General features: G+C 50.6%; 1 non-coding gene across 1 annotated transcript; it reads left to right on the forward strand.

Annotated features, from left to right (window-relative positions):
* The first annotated feature begins 417 nt into the window (after positions 1-417).
* Positions 418-605, forward strand: LOC138114402 (U2 spliceosomal RNA). Its single transcript, XR_011152613.1, has one exon. It is a non-coding gene; the product is annotated as a U2 spliceosomal RNA (small nuclear RNA).
* The last annotated feature ends 18,182 nt before the right edge of the window (positions 606-18,787 follow it).

The raw sequence follows: 18,787 nt of genomic DNA on the forward strand, positions 1-18,787 counted from the left end.
AAAAATCTACATTAAATTATTAAAATCCACAACAAGGTGATTGTTGTAATATGTAGGGGAAAACCCAGAAAGATTAACATACACTATGAGCTAAAACTATCAAGGAGCCATAAAGAGTGACAACAGAAAGCTTATGGGAAAGACTGTTGGGGAAGGACTCGCTCTCAGGTGGGCAAGGAAACAGTTCCTAAGCCACATGAGGAAAACCAAAGTCTCCTGGTTTTTGCTTTGTTCTTCTCCACAACGTCAGCTGTAACAGATGGTTTACAGGGGAAGAGAACAGTCCAAATCCAAAAAATGCAGTGCGGGTGGGAGGTGTGGGACAAGCAGGGGAGGCAGTGTGAGAGGTGGTCAGGAAGGCACAGGGGTGGGTGTGAGGTGCATGAGGGGTTGTGGGGTTTTCCACTGTGTTTGTGGGGCTGTGGCCTGTTGGCTGAGAGGAAATGTAGGATCGGTTTTTAGCAGTTAAATATCTGAGATGTCCTCAATGAGAGACTTTAATATTCTATGGTTTTTTGCCTGTGGGGGTTGGATCCAGAGCTTGCTCTGCCCAGTCCATGTATGGTCCCTGGTATTGCAGTGACTGTGGGAAAGGGGCACCCCATAATGGGACATTTCTTGATCAAATATAGACATCAATAGCGGAAAACTGTCTGTGACTTGGGTTTTGGCCTCAAAGCCATCACCATGGTTTGCAGGGAGCTGCAGCATGGCAGGGCCCTGGCTGGGCCCGGGGGTACTTGCTTTGGAGATGGTGTCAGTCCTGCCTGGCACAGGGAGCTACAGCATGTGAGGAACGAATCCCTCCCAGCCTCCTGCCCCAGGGTCCCCCAGGGACCAGCCCTGCTGCCACTCATGGCACTGGACGTGGGCACCTGCACATGTAAGGACGTGGGGGGGTTACATGCCAAGCGTGTGGCAGGGACACAAACAGGTGTGGGGCTGGGCTTGACATGGGGACAGAATGGGTGATGGGACTGTCTGCACAGTGTCCCTGTGGCCTCTCCTCCAGCTCCTAAGAGTGCAGGAGCTCCGATCCACCTGCTCATGGAACCAAGGGGCCGCTGGGACACTGCGGAACCAAGGACACCATTGTTAACACTCAGGGGACTCATGGAACCAAGGGGCAGTTGTGACCCTGAGGGTCATCATAGAAACAAGGAGTCCTGTGTGAAACTGCTGAATCATGGAACCAGCCAGGGATCCATTCTGACATTTTGGAACCAAGGAGACCATTGTGATGCTTGGAAACAAAGGACGCCATTGTGACACTGCATAAACTCTTGGAACCAAGGGTCCATTGTGACATTGTGAAACCAAGAAGACCGTTTTGAAACTGCAGAACCTCATGGAAACAGGAGGACTGTGGAAAAAAGAAGACCATTGCGACACTAAATAACCTAACAAAACGAAGGATCAACTATGACACAGCAGGACCTCATGGGTCAAAGGGATTTGTGATGGAACAAAGGCAGCGTGGCACTACGAGACCTCATGGAACCAATGTGACACAGAGGGGCACTGTATAACCAAGGGTCCTTTGTGACACTGCAGAACCAAGGAATCTGTTCTTACACTGTGGAGCCACATGGAACCAAGGGTCCATTGTGACACTACAGAACCTCATGGAACCAATGGTGTATTGTGATGCTCTGGGGCCTCATGGAACCATGAGCCCATTGTGAAATGTGGAAGTAAGGAGACCACTGTTACACTATGGAACCTCATGGAACCAAGTGTCCATTGTGACACCATGGTGCTGTATGGAACCCAGGGTCTGTTGTGACACTGTAGAACCAAGGAGACAATTGTGACACTGCGGAATCTCATGGTACCATGTGTCCATTGTGACATTATGGGGCCTCATGGCACCAAGGAGCCATTATGACACTGGAGAACCAAGGAGACCATTGTGATACTGTGGAACAAAAGAGACCATTGTGACACTGCAGAACCTCATGAATCAAGTGTCTATTGTGACACACTGGAGCATCAGGGAACCATGGGTCCATTGTGACACTCTGGAACCAAGGAGACCATTGTGATCATGAGGAGAGTAAGGGAACCCAGGGTCCATTGTGACACTCTGGAACCAAGGAGACCATTGTGATCATGACGAGCCTAAGGGAACCAAGGGTCCGTTGTGACACTCTGGAACCAAGGAGACCCTTGTGATCCTGAGGAGCCTGTGGGAACCAAGGGTCCATTGTGACACAGAAGAGGGACCTCTTGTAACTAACTGTCCATTGTGACACTGCGGAACCAGAGTCAATTGTGACACTGTGGAGCCTCACAGAACCAAGGGTCCATTGTGACACTAAGGAATCTCAGAAATCCAAGGGTCCATTGAGACTCAGAGGGGCCTATTTAACCAAGGGTCCAATGTGAAACTGTGGAACCTCATGGAACCAAGGCTCGATTGTGATGCAGCGGGACCTAATGGAACCAAGGGTCCATTGTGACACTACAGAACCTCATGGAACCAACGGTGTATTGTGACGCTCTGGGGCCTCATGGAACCATGAGCCCATTGTGAAATGTGGAACCAAGGAGACCACAGTTACACTATGGAACCTCATGGAACCAAGTGTCCATTGTGACACCATGGCACTGTATGGAACCCAGGGTCTGTTGTGACACTGTAGAACCAAGGAGACAATTGTGACACTGCGGAATCTCATGGTACCATGTGTCCATTGTGACATTATGGGGCCTCATGGCACCAAGGAGCCATTGTGACACTGGAGAACCAAGGAGACCATTGTGATACTGTGGAACAAAAGAGACCATTGTGACACTGCAGAACCTCATGAATCAAGTGTCTATTGTGACACACTGGAGCATCAGGGAACCATGGGTCCATTGTGACACTCTGGAACCAAGGAGACCATTGTGATCATGAGGAGCCTGAGGGAACCATGGGTCCATTGTGACACTCTGGAACCAAGGAGACCATTGTGATCATGAGGAGCCTGAGGGAACCATGGGTCCATTGTGACACTCTGGAACCAAGGAGACCATTGTGATACTGTGGAACAAAAGAGACCATTGTGACACTGCAGAACCTCATGAATCAAGTGTCTATTGTGACACACTGGAGCATCAGGGAACCATGGGTCCGTTGTGACACCCTGGAACCAAGGAGACCATTGTGATCATGAGGAGCCTAAGGGAACCCAGGGTCCATTGTGGCACTCTGGAACCAAGGAGACCACTGTGATCCTGAGAAGCCTGTGGGAACCAAGGGTCCATTGTGACACAGAAGAGGGACCTCTTGTAACTAACTGTCCATTGTGACACTGCGGAACCAGAGTCAATTGTGACACTGTGGAGCCTCACAGAACCATGGGTCCATTGTGACACTAAGGAATCTCAGAAATCCAAGGGTCCATTGAGACTCAGAGGGGCCTATTTAACCAAGGGTCCAATGTGAAACTGTGGAACCTCATGGAACCAAGGCTCGATTGTGATGCAGCGGGACCGAATGGAACCAAGGGTCCATTGTGGCACTGCAGAACCTCATGAATCAAGTGTCTATTGTGACACACTGGAGCATCAGGGAACCATGGGTCCATTGTGACACTCTGGAACCAAGGAGACCATTGTGATCATGACGAGCCTAAGGGAACCAAGGGTCCGTTGTGACACTCTGGAACCAAGGAGACCACTGTGATCCTGAGGAGCCTGTGGGAACCAAGGGTCCATTGTGACACAGAAGAGGGACCTCTTGTAACTAACTGTCCATTGTGACACTGCGGAACCAGAGTCAATTGTGACACTGTGGAGCCTCACAGAACCAAGGGTCCATTGTGACACTAAGGAATCTCAGAAATCCAAGGGTCCATTGAGACTCAGAGGGGCCTATTTAACCAAGGGTCCAATGTGAAACTGTGGAACCTCATGGAACCAAGGCTCGACTGTGATGCAGCGGGACCTAATGGAACCAAGGGTCCATTGTGACACTGCAGAACCTCATGGAACCAACGGTGTATTGTGACGCTCTGGGGCCTCATGGAACCATGAGCCCATTGTGAAATGTGGAACCAAGGAGACCACTGTTACACTATGGAACCTCATGGAACCAAGTGTCCATTGTGACACCATGGCACTGTATGGAACCCAGGGTCTGTTGTGACACTGTAGAACCAAGGAGACAATTGTGACACTGCAGAATCTCATGGTACCATGTGTCCATTGTGACATTATGGGGCCTCATGGCACCAAGGAGCCATTGTGACACTGGAGAACCAAGGAGACCATTGTGATACTGTGGAACAAAAGAGACCATTGTGACACTGCAGAACCTCATGAATCAAGTGTCTATTGTGACACACTGGAGCATCAGGGAACCATGGGTCTGTTGTGACACTCTGGAACCAAGGAGACCATTGTGATCATGAGGAGCCTGAGGGAACCATGGGTCCATTGTGACACTCTGGAACCAAGGAGACCATTGTGATCATGAGGAGCCTGAGGGAACCATGGGTCCATTGTGACACTGGAGAACCAAGGAGACCATTGTGATACTGTGGAACAAAAGAGACCATTGTGACACTGCAGAACCTCATGAATCAAGTGTCTATTGTGACACACTGGAGCATCAGGGAACCATGGGTCCATTATGACACTCTGGAACCAAGGAGACCATTGTGATCATGAGGAGCCTGAGGGAACCCAGGGTCCATTGTGACACTCTGGAACCAAGGAGACCATTGTGATCATGAGGAGCCTAAGGGAACCCAGGGTCCATTGTGACACTCTGGAACCAAGGAGACCATTGTGATCATGAGGAGAGTAAGGGAACCAAGGGTCCATTGTGACACTCTGGAACCAAGGAGACCCTTGTCATCCTGAGGAGCCTGTGGGAAACAAGGGTCCATTGTGACACTCTGGAACCAAGGAGACCACTGTGATCCTGAGGAGCCTGTGGGAACCAAGGGTCCATTGTGACACAGAAGAGGGACCTCTTGTAACTAACTGTCCATTGTGACACTGCGGAACCAGAGTCAATTGTGACACTGTGGAGCCTCACAGAACCAAGGGTCCATTGTGACACTAAGGAATCTCAGAAATCCAAGGGTCCATTGAGACTCAGAGGGGCCTATTTAACCAAGGGTCCAATGTGAAACTGTGGAACCTCATGGAACCAAGGCTCGATTGTGATGCAGCGGGACCTAATGGAACCAAGGGTCCATTGTGACACTACAGAACCTCATGGAACCAACGGTGTATTGTGACGCTCTGGGGCCTCATGGAACCATGAGCCCATTGTGAAATGTGGAACCAAGGAGACCACTGTTACACTATGGAACCTCATGGAACCAAGTGTCCATTGTGACACCATGGCACTGTATGGAACCCAGGGTCTGTTGTGACACTGTAGAACCAAGGAGACAATTGTGACACTGCGGAATCTCATGGTACCATGTGTCCATTGTGACATTATGGGGCCTCATGGCACCAAGGAGCCATTGTGACACTGGAGAACCAAGGAGACAATTGTGATACTGTGGAACAAAAGAGACCATTGTGACACTGCAGAACCTCATGAATCAAGTGTCTATTGTGACACACTGGAGCATCAGGGAACCATGGGTCCGTTGTGACACTCTGGAACCAAGGAGACCATTGTGATCATGAGGAGAGTAAGGGAACCCAGGGTCCATTATGACACTCTGGAACCAAGGAGACCATTGTGATCATGAGGAGCCTGAGGGAACCATGGGTCCATTGTGACACTCTGGAACCAAGGAGACCATTGTGATCATGAGGAGCCTAAGGGAACCCAGGGTCCATTGTGACACTCTGGAACCAAGGAGACCATTGTGATCATGACGAGCCTAAGGGAACCAAGGGTCCGTTGTGACACTCTGGAACCAAGGAGACCACTGTGATCCTGAGGAGCCTGTGGGAACCAAGGGTCCATTGTGACACAGAAGAGGGACCTCTTGTAACTAACTGTCCATTGTGACACTGCGGAACCAGAGTCAATTGTGACACTGTGGAGCCTCACAGAACCAAGGGTCCATTGTGACACTAAGGAATCTCAGAAATCCAAGGGTCCATTGAGACTCAGAGGGGCCTATTTAACCAAGGGTCCAATGTGAAACTGTGGAACCTCATGGAACCAAGGCTCGACTGTGATGCAGCGGGACCTAATGGGACCAAGGGTCCATTGTGGCACTGCAGAACCTCATGGAACCAACGGTGTATTGTGACGCTCTGGGGCCTCATGGAACCATGAGCCCATTGTGAAATGTGGAACCAAGGAGACTACAGTTACACTATGGAACCTCATGGAACCAAGTGTCCATTGTGACACCATGGCGCTGTATGGAACCCAGGGTCTGTTGTGACAATGTAGAACCAAGGAGACAATTGTGACACTGCAGAATCTCATGGTACCATGTGTCCATTGTGACATTATGGGGCCTCATGGCACCAAGGAGCCATTGTGACACTGGAGAACCAAGGAGACCCTTGTGATACTGTGGAACAAAAGAGACCATTGTGACACTGCAGAACCTCATGAATCAAGTGTCTATTGTGACACACTGGAGCATCAGGGAACCATGGGTCCATTGTGACACTCTGGAACCAAGGAGACCATTGTGATCATGAGGAGAGTAAGGGAACCCAGGGTCCATTGTGACACTCTGGAACCAAGGAGACCATTGTGATCATGACGAGCCTAAGGGAACCATGGGTCCGTTGTGACACTCTGGAACCAAGGAGACCCTTGTGATCCTGAGGAGCCTGTGGGAACCAAGGGTCCATTGTGACACAGAAGAGGGACCTCTTGTAACTAACTGTCCATTGTGACACTGCGGAACCAGAGTCAATTGTGACACTGTGGAGCCTCACAGAACCAAGGGTCCATTGTGACACTAAGGAATCTCAGAAATCCAAGGGTCCATTGAGACTCAGAGGGGCCTATTTAACCAAGGGTCCAATGTGAAACTGTGGAACCTCATGGAACCAAGGCTCGACTGTGATGCAGCGGGACCAAATGGAACCAAGGGTCCATTGTGGCACTGCAGAACCTCATGAATCAAGTGTCTATTGTGACACACTGGAGCATCAGGGAACCATGGGTCCATTGTGACACTCTGGAACCAAGGAGACCATTGTGATCATGAGGAGCCTGAGGGAACCATGGGTCCATTGTGACACTGGAGAACCAAGGAGACCCTTGTGATACTGTGGAACAAAAGAGACCATTGTGACACTGCAGAACCTCATGAATCAAGTGTCTATTGTGACACACTGGAGCATCAGGGAACCATGGGTCCATTGTGACACTCTGGAACCAAGGAGACCATTGTGATCATGAGGAGCCTAAGGGAACCCAGGGTCCATTATGACACTCTGGAACCAAGGAGACCATTGTGATCATGACGAGCCTAAGGGAACCCAGGGTCCATTGTGACACTCTGGAACCAAGGAGACCACTGTGATCCTGAGGAGCCTGTGGGAACCAAGGGTCCATTGTGACACAGAAGAGGGACCTCTTGTAACTAACTGTCCATTGTGACACTGCGGAACCAGAGTCAATTGTGACACTGTGGAGCCTCACAGAACCAAGGGTCCATTGTGACACTAAGGAATCTCAGAAATCCAAGGGTCCATTGAGACTCAGAGGGGCCTATTTAACCAAGGGTCCAATGTGAAACTGTGGAACCTCATGGAACCAAGGCTCGATTGTGATGCAGCGGGACCTAATGGAACCAAGGGTCCATTGTGACACTACAGAACCTCATGGAACCAACGGTGTATTGTGACGCTCTGGGGCCTCATGGAACCATGAGCCCATTGTGAAATGTGGAACCAAGGAGACCACTGTTACACTGTGGAACCTCATGGAACCAAGTGTCCATTGTGACACCATGGCACTGTATGGAACCCAGGGTCTGTTGTGACACTGTAGAACCAAGGAGACAATTGTGACACTGCGGAATCTCATGGTACCATGTGTCCATTGTGACATTATGGGGCCTCATGGCACCAAGGAGCTATTGTGACACTGGAGAACCAAGGAGACCATTGTGATACTGTGGAACAAAAGAGACCATTGTGACACTGCAGAACCTCATGAATCAAGTGTCTATTGTGACACACTGGAGCATCAGGGAACCATGGGTCCATTGTGACACTCTGGAACCAAGGAGACCATTGTGATCATGAGGAGCCTGAGGGAACCATGGGTCCATTGTGACACTCTGGAACCAAGGAGACCATTGTGATCATGAGGAGCCTGAGGGAACCATGGGTCCATTGTGACACTCTGGAACCAAGGAGACCACTGTGATCCTGAGAAGCCTGTGGGAACCAAGGGTCCATTGTGACACAGAAGAGGGACCTCTTGTAACTAACTGTCCATTGTGACACTGCGGAACCAGAGTCAATTGTGACACTGTGGAGCCTCACAGAACCATGGGTCCATTGTGACACTAAGGAATCTCAGAAATCCAAGGGTCCATTGAGACTCAGAGGGGCCTATTTAACCAAGGGTCCAATGTGAAACTGTGGAACCTCATGGAACCAAGGCTCGACTGTGATGCAGCGGGACCTAATGGAACCAAGGGTCCATTGTGGCACTGCAGAACCTCATGGAACCAACGGTGTATTGTGACGCTCTGGGGCCTCATGGAACCATGAGCCCATTGTGAAATGTGGAACCAAGGAGACCACAGTTACACTATGGAACCTCATGGAACCAAGTGTCCATTGTGACACCATGGCGCTGTATGGAACCCAGGGTCTGTTGTGACAATGTAGAACCAAGGAGACAATTGTGACACTGCAGAATCTCATGGTACCATGTGTCCATTGTGACATTATGGGGCCTCATGGCACCAAGGAGCCATTGTGACACTGGAGAACCAAGGAGACCCTTGTGATACTGTGGAACAAAAGAGACCATTGTGACACTGCAGAACCTCATGAATCAAGTGTCTATTGTGACACACTGGAGCATCAGGGAACCATGGGTCCATTGTGACACTCTGGAACCAAGGAGACCATTGTGATCATGAGGAGCCTAAGGGAACCCAGGGTCCATTGTGACACTCTGGAACCAAGGAGACCATTGTGATCATGAGGAGCCTAAGGGAACCAAGGGTCCGTTGTGACACTCTGGAACCAAGGAGACCATTGTGATCATGAGGAGCCTGTGGGAACCATGGGTCCATTATGACACTCTGGAACCAAGGAGACCATTGTGATCATGAGGAGCCTAAGGGAACCCAGGGTCCATTGTGACACTCTGGAACCAAGGAGACCACTGTGATCCTGAGGAGCCTGTGGGAACCAAGGGTCCATTGTGACACAGAAGAGGGACCTCTTGTAACTAACTGTCCATTGTGACACTGCGGAACCAGAGTCAATTGTGACACTGTGGAGCTTCACAGAACCAAGGGTCCATTGTGACACTAAGGAATCTCAGAAATCCAAGGGTCCATTGAGACTCAGAGGGGCCTATTTAACCAAGGGTCCAATGTGAAACTGTGGAACCTCATGGAACCAAGGCTCGATTGTGATGCAGCGGGACCTAATGGAACCAAGGGTCCATTGTGACACTACAGAACCTCATGGAACCAACGGTGTATTGTGACGCTCTGGGGCTTCATGGAACCATGAGCCCATTGTGAAATGTGGAACCAAGGAGACCACTGTTACACTATGGAACCTCATGGAACCAAGTGTCCATTGTGACACCATGGCACTGTATGGAACCCAGGGTCTGTTGTGACACTGTAGAACCAAGGAGACAATTGTGACACTGCAGAATCTCATGGTACCATGTGTCCATTGTGACATTATGGGGCCTCATGGCACCAAGGAGCCATTGTGACACTGGAGAACCAAGGAGACCATTGTGATACTGTGGAACAAAAGAGACCATTGTGACACTGCAGAACCTCATGAATCAAGTGTCTATTGTGACACACTGGAGCATCAGGGAACCATGGGTCCATTGTGACACTCTGGAACCAAGGAGACCATTGTGATCATGAGGAGAGTAAGGGAACCCAGGGTCCATTGTGACACTCTGGAACCAAGGAGACCATTGTGATCATGAGGAGCCTGAGGGAACCATGGGTCCATTGTGACACTGGAGAACCAAGGAGACCCTTGTGATACTGTGGAACAAAAGAGACCATTGTGACACTGCAGAACCTCATGAATCAAGTGTCTATTGTGACACACTGGAGCATCAGGGAACCATGGGTCCATTGTGACACTCTGGAACCAAGGAGACCATTGTGATCATGAGGAGCCTGAGGGAACCATGGGTCCATTATGACACTCTGGAACCAAGGAGACCATTGTGATCATGAGGAGCCTGTGGGAACCAAGGGTCCGTTGTGACACTCTGGAACCAAGGAGACCACTGTGATCCTGAGAAGCCTGTGGGAACCAAGGGTCCATTGTGACACAGAGGGACCTCTAGTAACTAACTGTCCATTGTGACACTGCGGAACCAGAGCCAATTGTGACACTGTGGAGCCTCACAGAACCAAGGGTCCATTGTGACACTAAGGAATCTCAGAAATCCAAGGGTCCATTGAGACTCAGAGAGGCCTATTTAACCAAGGGTCCAATGTGAAACTGTGGAACCTCATGGAACCAAGGCTCGACTGTGATGCAGCGGGACCGAATGGAACCAAGGGTCCATTGTGGCACTGCAGAACCTCATGAATCAAGTGTCTATTGTGACACACTGGAGCATCAGGGAACCATGGGTCCATTGTGACACTCTGGAACCAAGGAGACCATTGTGATCATGAGGAGCCTGAGGGAACCCAGGGTCCATTGTGACACTCTGGAACCAAGGAGACCATTGTGATCATGAGGAGCCTGAGGGAACCCAGGGTCCATTGTGACACTCTGGAACCAAGGAGACCATTGTGATCATGAGGAGCCTGAGGGAACCATGGGTCCATTGTGACACTCTGGAACCAAGGAGACCACTGTGATCCTGAGGAGCCTGTGGGAACCAAGGGTCCATTGTGACACAGAAGAGGGACCTCTTGTAACTAACTGTCCATTGTGACACTGCGGAACCAGAGTCAATTGTGACACTGTGGAGCCTCACAGAACCAAGGGTCCATTGTGACACTAAGGAATCTCAGAAATCCAAGGGTCCATTGAGACTCAGAGGGGCCTATTTAACCAAGGGTCCAATGTGAAACTGTGGAACCTCATGGAACCAAGGCTCGACTGTGACGCAGCGGGACCTAATGGAACCAAGGGTCCATTGTGGCACTGCAGAACCAAGGAGTCTGTTGTGTCACTTGCAAAACTCATGGAACTGAGGGTCCGTTGTGACACAGCAGAATGAAGGAGACCATTGTGACACTAAAGAAACTAATGGAACCAAAGGTCTATGGTGGTACTGAGGGGCCTCATAAAACCAAAAGGCCATTGTGACACAGCGGTGCCCCGTGTATCCAAGGGTCCATTGTGACTCTGCAGGGCCTCATGGATCAATGCTCCATTGTGACACAGAGGGACACCAAGGGTCAGTTGTGATTCTGGAGAACCAAGGAGTCCATTGTGAGAATTTGGAGACTCAGAGAAATGAAAGTTCCTTGTGACACTGCAGAAACAAGGAGACCATTGTGACACTAAATAACTTAATGAAACCAAGGGTCTACCATGACACAGCGGGAGTTCATGGAACCAAGGGGCCATTGTGACACTACAGTACCTCAGGGAACCAAGGAGACCATTGTGATCCTCTGAGGAGCCTAAGGGGACCAGGGTCCATTGTGACACAGAGGGGCCTCTCATAACTAACTGTCTCTTGTGACACTGCAGAACCACAGAGTCAATTGTGACACTATGGAGCCTCAAGGAACCATTGTGTCACTGTGGAACCATAAGGACCATTGTGATACTGTGGGATCTCATGAAACTAAGTGTCCATTGTGACATGGAACCAAAGGTCCATTGTGACATTTTGGAGCCTTATGGAAGAGAGAGGAGACCATTATGACACTGCAGACTCTCCTGGAACCAAGGGGTCATTGTGACACTGCGGAAACTCACGGAACTGGGGATCCCTTGTGACACAGCATAACCAAGGGTCTACTGTGACGCCGATGCTCCTCATGGAAGCAAGGGTTCTTTGTTAAACAGCAGAGCCCCATCTACCCAAGGGTCGATTGTGACACTGCATCATGTAACCAAGGGTCCACTGGTCCGTCCAAGGCTTCACAGAACCACCAGTGACACAAGGGAGGCTCACGGAACCAAGGGGCCATTGTGACACAGAGGACTCTCACGGAACCAAGGGGCCATTTTGACACAGATGGGCACCGTGTAACCAAGGATCCTTTGCGACACTATTAGGCCTCATGTGACCAAGGGTCCATTGTGACACCTCAGAACTTCATGGAACCAATTGTCTCATGTGACATTGTTACAACAAAAAGAGTTCTCTGTGAATTGCAGAAAGGACTTCAGGTTCAAATATTCCCCAAAACAAGATTAAAATTCAAACTAAGATATATGTTGATAAGAACAAAAAATCTGGTATTTTCCCTTTACTAACTGTAAAAGGGGCAAAAAGAAGGAAAGGGAAAAGTAGAGAAAAGCTGGAAAAAGCTAAGATTACTTTAAAAGCATAGGATAGTTTACCACCTGCTGCATTTCCAGCAAGATGGGAAAGGGGCGGGGGGGGAAGGTGAAGCAGTTTTTGCCTTTTCTTTTTCTCTGCTGCTTGAAGTGGCTTTATCTGTGTTTTCTGGTCTCGGGGCTGACAGCTTAGCTGGAATGCAGTCAGTTGCCTTCTGGAATGCAGACACAGTGCGTGGTTCCTGCAGCTCACGCGTGGCTCTGGTACATTCCTGCTTGCTCATTCCAGCAGTGCACAGGCAGGGGGTGTTTCCCCCAAGGTGGTGGCATCTTGGCTCCTGGAAGCTTGTCTCAGTTTTGAGACACATTTAAGAGAAGACACTCTGCAATGAGTGGTCTCCTCTAAAGGGTTTTAACAATTCCCCTCCACCAGTGGAAAATGAATACTAATAGAGAGGAAAGTGAAAACAAAACCAACAGTTTATTAATAACAGACTGCTCGCAGAACTCACCCCCCACCCCACACAGACACAGGAACAAAGACTCAAAAATGCCCAGAGAATGGGGCAAACATTGAAGTATTTACCCCTTCCTGACAAGTAGGGTGAGAGGTGGTGCTGGCTTTCATGCTGAGGGAAGTGGAGCTTCCACGTAGGCGTTCCAGGAGGAGGCAAAAACCTGATGGCTCTCTGGCATCGACCTCCTCTCCAGGGCAGATGAAGCATCTGGGCTGGAGCTGCTTGGTGTGCTTTCACTCCCCAGCTCAGCTTCTTGAAGCTTGGGGCTGGAATGGGCGACTCTGCTCCTGCTGGTCCTGCTCCTCCAGTCTCAGACCAGCAGCTGTTCAGTTCTCCCCAAGGCAGCTGAAAGATTGTTACTGCAGCTTCTCCATGCCAGGGAAAAGCTTTTTGCCTGGGCCAAGAAAACCAAGCTAGCCAAGCAAAACCAAGCCACACAGCGCCATGGAACACCTGGGCAATGAGGCTTCAAAAATGCCCGCCAAAAAGCCCAAAGCTCCCCCCTCCCCAGCCTCACACACACCCAGTCTCAGGCCTTAAAGATAACAGCAACCATTTTTGGGCATAAAGCAGAGCATCATGGAATAGACTGTCATCATAAATCACTCCAAGACAAGGCTTCAGGTTGTTTTTGCAGCTGTAAAAAAGGCTTTAGCAGGTGGTGGTGAAGGAAAGAGGTGAGGGAGGTGTCATTGGCCAGAGTGTCTATCCCTCTTTTCCTCCTCCCTAGTTTAGCACTGATTTTGCCTTCTTTGTTATGGACTTGTCTTGGTTTAGAGACAAGTTTAGGAGAAAAACTCTCTGGAATGAGCATTTCCTCTAATGAAAAAGGGTTCCAACAATCCCTTTCTACCAATAAGAGATTAGTACTAGTGGATGAAAGTGAAAAAAATGCCAACTGTTTATTGAAAAACAGAGTGCCCACATGGCATGGCAAAACAAAAAAAAGAATAAATGTTAGATATTGAATTGTCAGGCCTTACCCCCCCTTTCCCCCACACCGGAACAAAAAAACCTCAAAATGCCAGGGAAAGAAAAAAAACCCTCAACAGCCACAACGTGGTGGGGAGAAAAAGAATGGCACCAGCTCCTGTCTCAGGGAAGGGAAAAAACCCCAAAGGGTTCATGCAGCAGCTTGGGCAAAACAGATGAGAACCTGGTGAATCTCTGGCGTGGGTCCCCTCCTCACAGCAGCTGAAGCTGGTGCATTTGGTGTCCTTTCTCTTGTTCACTCAGCTTTTCCGAGGTCTGGGGCCAGGAGGGAGTGGCCCCTCACCTTCCTGCCGGTCCCTGGCTGATTTGTCTCCCATCAATTGTCCTCTCTGATCTCAGACCAAAACCAAATGTCCAGTTCAGGAAAAAAGCTGCTGAAGGACTGCTCTTGCAGTTTCCAAGGCCAAGGAAAGGGAAAACCCCAACTTCTTGCCTAAGCTAACAAAACCCAAGCTAGCTGAGCAAAAAAAGGAACCCAGTCCGCACAGCATGACAGATGCCTGGGGAGTGAGGCTTTGAATAAAGCCCACCAAAGACCCCCAAGGCTTCCCCGTGCCCTGGACCCACCTTAAAGCTACAGCAACTATTTCTGGGCATAGAGCAGATGATCAGGGAATGGAAAACCACCCCAAGACAGCCCTGCAGAGGGATCCAAACAGGCTGGATGGATGGGCCAACACCAGTGGTGTGAGGGTCAACAAGGCCAAGTGCCAGATCCCTACGTGTCCACAGTAACCCCCTGTAGCTCCAGGCTGGGGCAGAGTGACTGGACAGTGCCCGTCAGGAAAGGCCCTGGGGGTGCTGGTGACAGAGGCTGGACAGGAGCCCAGGTGTGGCCAGGTGGGCAAGAGGCCAGTGGCCCCTGGACTGTGCCAGCCACGGTGTGGGCACACGCCCAGGGCAGTGCCTGTCCCCTGTGCTGGCTTGAGGGGCTGGAGCATGTCCAGGGAAGGGCAATGAAACTCCTGAAGGGTCTGAAGTGTAGGTCTTACGAAGAGTGGCTGAGTGAGCTGGGATTGTTTAGCCTGGAGGAGGCGCAGGGGTGACCTTAATGCTCTCCCTGGCAGCAGGGTGTGGCCAGGTGGGGGTTGGGCTCTGCTCCCAAGCAAGCAGGGATAGGACAAGGGGACATAGTCTTAAGCTGTGCCAGGGGAGGCTTAGGTTATTCATTAGGAAGAAATTCTTCTCAGAAAGGGTGATTAGATATTGGAATGGGCTGCCCTAGGAGGTAGTGGAGCCTTCCCCTGCCTTGCCTTGCCAACACCTCTCCTGTATTGCCTTGCCTACCCCTGCATTGTCTTCACTTTCCTTTCCTGCCCCTCCCTTGCATTTCCTGGCTGAAAGTCAAGGGAGGCATAGGCATAAGCAAGGCAAGGTAAGGGACATGTAGGTAAGGCAAGGAAAGGATGGGGTAGGCAAAGAAATGAAGGGTCAGGCAAGGCAAGGGCAAGATAAGGAAGGGGCAAGGCAAGGGAGGGGCAGGATAAGGAAGGGACAAAACATTAGAGGGAAAAACGGGGTAAGGGAAGGCAATGCAAGGGAAGGGAAGGGCAAGGCAAGGAAAAGCCAAGCAAGGGACAGGAAAGGAAGAGGCAAAGGAGGAGCATAGGAGGGGCAAGTCAATGCAAAGAAAGGGGAAAGCAGGAGAAAAGAGAGGGGCAAGGGAGGAGCAAAGCAAGAAAGGGTAAAGGGAAGGGCAAAGGAAAGGCAAAGCAAGGCAAGGGGGGGTAGGGGACAGGTAGGGCAGCAAGGAAAGGGCAGGGGGACAAGGAAATGCAAGGGATGATTAGGCAGTTCAAGGCAAGGTAAGGGAAAGACAGGCAAGGCAACGGCAGGACAGGTAAGTGAAATCAGAGCAAAGACATGGAGGTGTAGGCAAGGCAAGGGAGGGACAAGCAAGGCAGAGCAATGGAACATTGGGCAGCTCACAGCCAGGTAAGGGAGGGGCAGGCAAAACAAGGCAAGGCAAGGGAGTGGCAAAGCAAGGGAAAGGGTGGGCAAGGCAAGGAAGGGATAAGGCAAAGGAGAGGCAACACACTGGAGGGGCAAGGTAAAGCAAGGCAAAACAAAGCCAGCCAAGGGAAAGGAATGGGATGGGCAAGAGAGGGCAAAGGCAAGGCAACAAAGAGGCAAGGGAGAGGCAAAGCAAGGCAAAACAAAGCCAGCCAAGGGAAAGGAATGGGATGGGCAAGAGAGGGCAAAGGCAAGGCAACAAAGAGGCAAGGGAGAGGCAAGGCAAGGCAAGGGAGGAGTAGGGAAGGCAAGGCAAGGAGTGGTATGCAAGGAAAGGCAAGGGCAAGGAAAAGCAAAGCAATGTGAAAGAAAAGGCAAGGGAGAAGTGTCTTGGTTTAAGGTGGGAACCTTCCTGGAATGGAAAGAAGACCCCTCCCTCCAAATTATTGTAACTTCAAAATTATGGTGCGCCCAGGAAAAAATACAGGAAAAAGAGTAACAGTTCTTTACTAGAAAAAAACCCAACCTAACAAGAAGACAGTAACAGAAATTTCCCACCGGCTAAAGTCTGTTTTTCCCCCTTTGGTGTAGCTATGCCTACAGCCGGCAGGGGTGCTGGCACACCTCGGGAAGCAGAGGCTGCAGTGACTCCATCGCAGCCGGCGGGAGCCGCAGGGATGCTCTCGCAGCCGGCACAGGGAGGGAAGGGAGAAAACTGCTCCTCCTGCACACTCACACGGGCGGCGGCTGGTCTTGGCACTGCCAACAGCAGCAGCCACAAGCTGGGGGAGGCAGCCAGGGCTCGATCACGGTGCTGAGCTACTGTGCAGGAAGAGACCTGGCCGAGACTGCGCGGCTCCAGGCAGCACCACGCAACTGCTCTGGATCCCCAGCGAAGGGAAGGACCCACCCGCAGCACCCAGCCACAGCTCCTGAGAAACCCCAAGCAGAAAAGCCCATCCCCCGGCCAAAACTCCTCAACCCCAAAACTGCTCCACTGGAATGCCAGGGCCATCTGCCACTTCCTTTTGTGTCCTGATCACTGACTGTCCACCCAGAAAGCAACTTCCTCCCCATTCCAGCATCTCCCTGATAACAATGGGAAGAAATGCACTGAGAAACCTAAACCCACGACAAGGACCAAGTCGGAACAAGGCAAGGCAAGGGAAAGGCAAGGCAAGAAGGGATAAGGCAAAGAAGGGGCAATGGAAGGACAGGAAGGGGCAATGCCATGGAGGGGCAAGGTAAGGTAAGGCCAAGGCCAAACAAAGGAGGGGCAAAACAAGGCAAGGGCAGGCAAGAGAGGAAACGAAAGGCAAGGAGGGGAAAGGCAGGACCAAGTTAAGGGCAAGACAAAGTAAAGGGAAGGGGTTGGCAAGGCAAAGGAAGGAAAGCAAAGGCAGGGTAATGGAGGGGGCAAGGAAGGAGAGGCAGTAGAGCGGAAAGAAGGGGCAAGGGAGAGGCAAAGCAAGGCAAGGCAAGGCAAGGCAAGGCAAGGCAAGGGATGGGCAGTGAAAGAAAAATCACAGCAAGGCAAGGGAGGGGTAGGCAAAAAAGGGCAGTGGAGGGGAAGGTAAGGCAAGAGAGGGGTAGGTAAGGCAAGAGAGGGTAAAGGCAAAGCCAGACAAAGAAGGGGCAGGGGAGGGGCAAAGAAAGGCAAGGGAAGGGAAAGTGGAGTAAGGCAAGGGAGGAGCATGAGAGGGACAAAGAAAGGTGAATGCAAGGCAAGGGAGGGGCAAGGGTAGGGAGGAGTAGGGAAAGCAAAGCAAGGGGTGGTATGCAAGGGATGGCAAGGGAGTGATAGACAAGGTGAGACAAGGGAGGGCAAGGCAATGGATGGGCAAAGGAGGGAAAGCAAATGCAAAGCAAGGGATGGGCAAGGAAAAGCAATGCAATGCAGTGGAGAGAAAACACAAGAGGGGCAAGGGAGGGGCAAGATGGAGGCAAGGAAAGGCAAGGAGGGGTAAGTCAGAGGGGCACAGTAAAGAAAGGCAAGGTGAGGGAAGGCAAGGTGAGGGAAGGCAAGGCCAGGCAAGGGAGTGGCATAGGAAGGGCAAGTCAATACAGGCAGGAAACAGGAAAAGGGAGGGGAAAGAGAGGGGCAAGGGAGGAGCAAAGCTTGGCAAGGAGAGCAAGGGGTAATAGAGGGGCAAGGCAAAGGAAGGCTGGGGAAGAAAAGGCAAGAGAGGGATAGATAAGGCAAGGCAAGGGAGGAGCAGGCAGGCATGGCAATTAAAGAAAGTGGTAGGCAAGGGTAGGCAACACAAGGGAGAAGTAGGAGAGGAGAGGCAAGGGATGGGAAGGGTAGGCAAGGCAAAGCTTGTTGAACCAAGACAACATAAAATGTATTTTTTTTCAGGTTGGTCATCTCCAATCAGAGGTCTCTGTGCAGAGGTGCTTGGGCATAGGGACCTTGTGCAAGGGCGCTTAGTTAGGATAGTTCTCACCCACACCTTGGAGAGTTTTCAGACCAAACCAGCTCACAGGGGCAAAATTGCAACAAAATCCTGTAAACTCTGCTAATAAATACACATTAAGTGCCCTTGCACAGAGGGTTCATGTGCACAAACACATGCAAATGGTAACAGATGATTCTGTAAGCTGAACCAGGTGGTTACTAAATTGTAAAGATGAGTATAGCAGCAGTCTTAAGACTGCATATGAGGAAACAAGAGTGGTAACGTGGCAAAACAAACAAAAAGGCCAAAAGTAGCTTCTTTCAGTGCAACAGATTAGTAAGA

The sequence above is a fragment of the Aphelocoma coerulescens genome, chromosome 8, assembly GCF_041296385.1.
Source record: "Aphelocoma coerulescens isolate FSJ_1873_10779 chromosome 8, UR_Acoe_1.0, whole genome shotgun sequence".
In the NCBI taxonomy this organism is placed as follows: Eukaryota; Metazoa; Chordata; class Aves; order Passeriformes; family Corvidae; genus Aphelocoma; species Aphelocoma coerulescens.